Genomic DNA, 7046 nt, shown 5'->3' on the forward strand with positions numbered 1-7046 from the left:
TCATTAGTTTTAATTTTTCTTTTTACCCCTCAGATACAATTGCGTATTAGCTGTGTTTTCCAAACACAATTGGATTAATTCATGTGGATTTTATAACTTAATTTCGTACAGTACGGACCTGACAAACCTTATCCGATTTAGGTGAGTGACACCAAATCGTATTTGTACTCGTTGGGGAACACGTGATCTGTGCTCTCACATCTGCTATTTTGCTCCTCCTTCTCATCGCTTTTTTCTCTCATATTATAAATCACAGGTCATTCACTCTTGGGAACCTCTGGCACAATTTGGTGAAAACTTTTGTCCTAGGGCTAAGCATGCAGATTCCTTGCCTATCCTTTCGTGTCGTTTTTCCGAACGCTTAATTCTTCCCTTCACAGACCAGTGGGTGTCGGGTCCCTGCTCACTGACCCCTGCACTCTAACAGCCTTTTCTGTCGATTCTTACAGATTCGAGTGTTAATTTTGTTTATAGACAATGTTTAATGTCTCTAACCCTGATGAAGTCTATGGTTTACTCCAAATAGACGAAACACGTGTTGGCTAGAATCCACATCTGTATTGAACTGTAATAAATGAACGTAAAGAACGGAAGAAGAATTCTGCGACAACTAAAACTGTGAACTGTTCTCAATATTGTGGACATTTATTCATCTTAGCCACTTCCAGGGGTAGAGGCAGAACCTCAGGGGGCCTTTCTATCTGGGTGAGATCACATTTGGGCTGTAGAGCTGATCAACTCCCAACCCCCTCAAGCGACATACAGTGTGTCTTGCTTCCCTTCCCTTCAAAGACAAAAATTGCCCTTATTAATGTTTACTCCTCAATTGTTCCTACCTGCCAAGAATCCATCACCATAGACCAACTGGGTATTTTTATGCCTACTATTGAACCCGCCACATTGTTGATCGTTGTGGGTGATTTTAATTGCCAATTTGAACCCCTTACTAATTCAAGTAATACCTCCCCTAGTGAGGAAGACCTCCAATGGCTAATCCCAGACCCACAAATCCAACCTATTAAAGCTTGGTCCCCGCTGGCATTGCAGCTCAACTCACGTACGTTAGTACACTCTTTAAGAGCATGCAATGGTCGAACAAAATCAGATACACCGGGGCAGTTAACGTTTAATAGAGTAGGCCAAGCTTCTTTGTTGGACTATATTCTGGTGGAAACCAGATTATGGCAAAAGGTCAGTGATTTCTATGTCATCACTAGGCAGGATAGTGACCATAATGCCCTGATCTTGGTTCTGAAGTCATTGAATTTGGGCTCCACCAACTCCCAACCTACTTTGATGCCTGTAAATAGTGCGTTAAGTTTAAGAAACAATAGAAGGAAAGTTAGGTGGGAGCAAATCCAACAGTCACCCCATAAATTGGCAACAGTTTACCAACTAATAATTCCATCTATGGTAAAAATGTGGGAGGTAATATCTGTAGAAGGTTCAACGTTGGATGCTGGGAAAGTTGCCATAATACATCAAGAGTTATCATCAAACCTGGCAGATATATTCTTCCCAATAGTACGTCGGAGGCCAAATACTCAGTTTATATGTACCTGGTTCAATTACAAATGCCGTACAGTCAAGCAGGCTCTATTGGATGCTGTGAAGGCAAAGGATAAGCCATGTATTAAACTAACCCGGGCACTGTACAAAGAGACCATTCAGCAGGAGAGGAAAAATTGGGAAGTGGAGAGATGGGACAATCTTATACTTGCACTATCGTACAAAGACATGAAGTCCCTTTGGGCCATTGTGAGCTCAGGTGACATTCAAGGGAAACCAGCAATTGAGACAAATATTGCCTCTGAAGTGTAGGAGAAACATTTACTTACTCTTTACACCAGTTATGAAAATGTAACTGAAGCTGCTGTACCTCGAAAAGTAACCACCGAGTCTTGTCAGGGGGTGGTGGGTGAGATTACTTTAGCTGAAGTGGCAAACGCTACAAATAAGCTCCATAGCAATAAAGCACCAGGCTTAGATAAATTACCAGGGGACTTATTTTGGGAGGAACCAACAATCTGGGGACCATATCTGTGGACCCTATTTAATGCCATTTTGAATGGCATGGATTCCCCCGATACTTGGGGCGGGGTAGAAATTGTCCCAATTTACAAAAAAGGTTGCCTCCTTCTTCCTACTAACTATAGGCCGATCAGTTTGATCGATGTTTCCCCAAAACTCTTTGCGCGGGTTCTTCTTGATCGCCTTCAGGTATGGATGGAGTTAGAGGAGATACTGAGCCCTTACCAAGCCGGCTTCAGAAAAAACACCTCAACCAGCAACCAGATATTATTCGTATTCCAACTCCTTTTATGGAAAACGGTGGTAATAGAGGTTGGCAGCTTCTATTTGATATTTGTAGATCTGAAGTCGGCTTTTGATCTTGTACCCAGAGAGAAACTCTGGATGTACTTAGAGATTTGGGGATTCCGTCTCATCTCCTTACCATTCTAGTGAGGATCCATCCAGAAAAAGTTCGCACAAGTGAGATATGGGAAACACGGTGAACTTACTCCCCGCTTTCCTGTTAATAAAGGGTTACGTCAGGGTTGCGTGTTAGCGCCCACCCTATTTTGCCTATTTGTAAATGGTCTTATTGAGAAACTTGGGAAAGTTAAGGACAATGATGTCCCTAGGCTAGCATCGGGCAAAGTACCAGCGCTGATGTTCGCTGATGACACCCTCCTACTCTCCTCATAGACACCTATGGGAATCCAGCGCATTCTAGATTGCTTTGACACCTTCTGTAAGACTCCGGTTGCAGATAAACACATCTAAGACTAAATATATGATGTTTAATCCTGTTAACACATCTCGCCCTAATCCACATTTGAATGGCTTCCTCCTTGACAGAGTGACGGTGTTTGAGCATCACTCTGACCGAGCATCTGGATTGGGGACCACAGATGGCCAAGGCTAGCCTTAAGCTAACACAGACAGTGGGAGGGCTTATGAAACAATATAGATCTTCATAATTTAAACCAGCGGGGCCAATAGTTGAAATGTATAAAACTCAAGTGCAGGGTATGGGGCAGAAATGTGGGGGCATCGCCCTATCACTAGTTTGAACAAATTCGAAATAACTTTATGAGGCAGCTGTTAGTTCTTCCCCTTAGCACACCTCTTATTCCCTTGCGCTTGGACTTGGGTATTAGGCCCATTAATGAAGAGATAGCCCTTAGACCTCTAACTTTTTGGCGCCACCTCTGGGTGGCCCCAGAATTGGCCACCTACCGATCTGAGCTCAAAGAGCTCTTGAGTATCCCTGGCATTACTAAAATACACTGGATTGATTACATTAGGGATCTTTGTATAGAGCTGGGCAAAGTGGATCTATGGAGATCACCTGAGGAGTCATGTCCCTTAACTTCACGGTTGGAATTGGTAAGAACCTATAGATCCTATAGGCTCTCTGCCATTCAGGAAAATCCCTCTTGTGGTCGATTAACAGCTGAGTTTCTAATGACAAAAGATGAATACAAACTGGAACTTTTCCTGGATGACATCCAACCAACCGTGGCTAGGAAATTGTAAATGCAGCTTAGATTAGGGACTTTGCCTCTCCATGCCAACACAAGCAAATGGTCCAAAACACATACTGGTGGATGCCCTGCCTGTGATTATAAGGAAGAAACCAAGCTACACGTACTTTTCTTTTATCCTGCTTATGTGTTATCTCGCCGGTGTTGGCTCATCCAACTCTGCAAGACTTTGGGCTTTGTGCAATGCGCTGAGGCATATAGAGTACTAAAATATGAGTCTCACGCCCCAATTGTCTTCGCTGTTTCCCATTTTCTAAACTCTATGTTGCATGTGCGGAGGACTTTTTTTTAACTTAACTAGGCTCTATTAATGTAGTAGTTTATTCTCTCAACTTGTATCTCTATACATTTTATTGGTTTTAAGTATTTATCTCAACCATGTGTACTGAATTTGGAAAATAGTTTTTTATCAAGATAACTTTAAAGCATTGTAAACTCGTTCAAGGACTTGGCCTTTGGATAATCTAATGCTGCATTGTATCATTGGTATTGGGGTCCTTTGAAAGTAAGCTGGTTAGATTGCAATGCAGAAAAATGTCCTCTGTTGTGTATTACATATGAAGAAATTGTATATATTTTATTGTGCTTTTTGATATGTGCTTTTATGGTCTTTGTGACCGAAATAAAGTTGAATGGAAAATAAAGAACGGATGAAGAATTCTGTGACAACTACAGCTGTGGACTGTTCTTAATATTGTGGACATTTATTGCTCAGGATATTAACATTCTCTTGGTTATAAGTGTGGGCTGCTGTCCACGCGACTAGTGACGGCGGGTGGCCGTTAGGCCTGGGCGGCAAATTCCATTCTGCTCGCGGAATTTGCGGAATTTGGGTAATTTCGCGTTCCGCGGAGAACGCGAAATTGCCCAAAATTCTGCTTTCCGCAACTTTGCAAAATTTTTTGCTTGTTCGCGTTCTCAAAATGCGTGTTCGCGAGATATTTCTCCCCGTGCACGCAAACAGCGATTGTGAACAGGAATAAAGCATCGCGAACAAGCAATTCCGCGTGTTTGCGGAATTTCTGCGTGTTCACGGAGATTTTTACAGTTTCACGGAGATTTGCGTAACGCGATCACGCAAATTCCGCCCACCCCTAGTGGCCGTGACTTATATCCTTTGAGCATTCTAACTTGTTAGCTGTGACTTCGCACAACTCAGCGCAATTCATACCCTACCACCCTCCTCTCTTATTGCTAATATACATTTCATGTTAAGTTTAATTTAGCTAATATTATACTTCTCTAAAACCAACAGATACAATGTCAGTAAGAGCCACATATATCAAATCTATGAAAGGAAAATTGGTAATAAATCATATGGGATATACTTACAGCAATTAGTGATAAAATGTAGTAGAAATGTATGCAATACTATTCTAATGCTTGCTATGAGAGGGCTATTATAAAGAATGACAGTGTTGAAAACTTTAAAGAGCACAATCATCCCCAAACATTACTGAAACTGAAGTCAGAAATGTACTTGAAGACTTCTGGGAAGCTAACAGGAGGTCACAAGAGCCTACAAGAACAATTGTAAAATATATAGGGTCTATTTTTGAGAGATTTGCATTATGCTTGCACCACACAGCATGGTACATGTGTGATGCAAACCTATAAGTCAGATTTTTGAAGCCATGCTTTGAATTAATTCAAAAATATGGAGTAATGTAATGAAGTACAAATCGTTCCGTTGCATTATTCTGCATAAGAGAGGCATTCCATGGGCGTTGTGGTGGAAGTTCATCAGCAATTCCCATGGTTTTTGATGCATTTCCAGATTTACCAAAAAAGACACGCCTCCTCAGAGGCGTAACAAGGAGAAATATGCAAAATGCAGCACACATAGAAAGAGGATAAAGCCTCTCAGGATAGTTTTATTTTGTGTCGTAATTCTTTATTGAGTATTCAAACATATGCATGAGGTAGATGAATACATACATAATAGCAGGTTACATACACATGGACAGTACCTCCAAACCACAGTGGTCGGGGGATCACAGGAGGTTGATAGCTAGCTCCTATGAACAGCACGCATTACTAACTTGATGAGGGGGAGAGAGGGGTAGGGATAATAAGGGAGGGGGTACTAATAAGCCTGCTGGGATATGTATATGATTCTATTGTGCCTTTCACGCAGCATTGTATGGGTCTAGAATCCTTGAGGTTAGTCTCGGCAGGCGGGGGGTCATGTGCCAGTGTCGTTGGGTACTTTCTGGGCCCTATGGGGTCATGGTTTCAAATCTGATGGGGGAATCGTGCATGCCCCGTTTAGCCCACTGGTTTCCTGCCAGGGTCTGGAAAAGGAGGAAGCGACGTCCCATGAGGGGCGAGGATGGGAGGGCGGGAGGACCTGCTGGAGCACAGCATCCTGTAAGCGCCACAAAGGCGGTCGCGCTCAAATCTAGGGTTTGACTATCCCAAAAAGAAAGGCTTTGACGTCGCAGTCCTGGACTGGGTCAGGCTTTGTCCATAGATATGAAGGGTAATCGGGGACAAGGGGGGAAGAGGGGGGAGAGCGTTCCCTCTGACTCTACAATTGGTCTTCTGTCTTCCCTAGGTGTGCACGTCCACCATACTGCCACAGTAAGCACCCCACTCCCAACAGTCTCCCCTGATTGTATGAAGACAAATGGGAATCTTTTCATCCTCGTTCAAAGTGAAAAAACTGTTCGTGGGAGGGGACAAGGGCCCGTAAGGCCCTGGCGATAGAGCGGGACGGTGTGCTGGGGGGAAAGAGAGAAAATAATAAGGGTGGGAGGGTTAAGAGTTGGGAGGGGGTGGAGGAGTGGGTATAGAAAGGAGGGGGAGGATAGGGGGGAAAGAAAAAGGGGAGGGAGGATAAGAGAGGGATGGGAAGATGGTGTCTGAGATTAGTATTATGTCACCTAACGCCGCCAGTTGCTGTGTGGGGAAGGTATTGATGCTTGTTAGCTAAAGGGGGGTTTGCAGGGTCGATAATTGTGAAGAGTGAGAGGTGCGTAATCAATAGAGCACCGAGGTGGGGGCCATATGTCCACATATATGCTGAGATATTATGGTGTTGTGGTTTAACACATGGGGGTTGCACAGGGGGCATAGGAACTGTAACTGGAAAAGGTGCTCAGACAATTGAGGCATCACCAGTGCTGCATTGCCAGTAGCGACTATAGGAAATGGCTATGGTGTAGGTCCTGGGCCTTGAGTGGGGGCAGGCTCTGGTCTTCCCATTTGGTGTGGAGGGTCTTTATCCGTCACCTCTGTGCGCAAGAAAGGAGTCCACGTCTGCAGGAATAGGTCAGATTGGTACTGCAAATTTTAGATGACCCGTTCGTAGGAGGCAGTTTGGATCAGAGCTACCAGCCACGACTCCTCTATTGGCGCAGTATGCAAAGTTTGGCCATGGCCATTGCTGGATGGAAGAGGCGGTGTTGGGTTCTCGATAAGTCTGGTGACTGCTGTAAATCATGCAGGAGGATCTCGGGGGCGAGGGGTTAGTGGCAAGCGTAGAGGCATGGA

The sequence above is a fragment of the Triturus cristatus genome, chromosome 8 (assembly GCF_964204655.1).
Source record: "Triturus cristatus chromosome 8, aTriCri1.1, whole genome shotgun sequence".
NCBI lineage: Eukaryota > Metazoa > Chordata > Amphibia > Caudata > Salamandridae > Triturus > Triturus cristatus.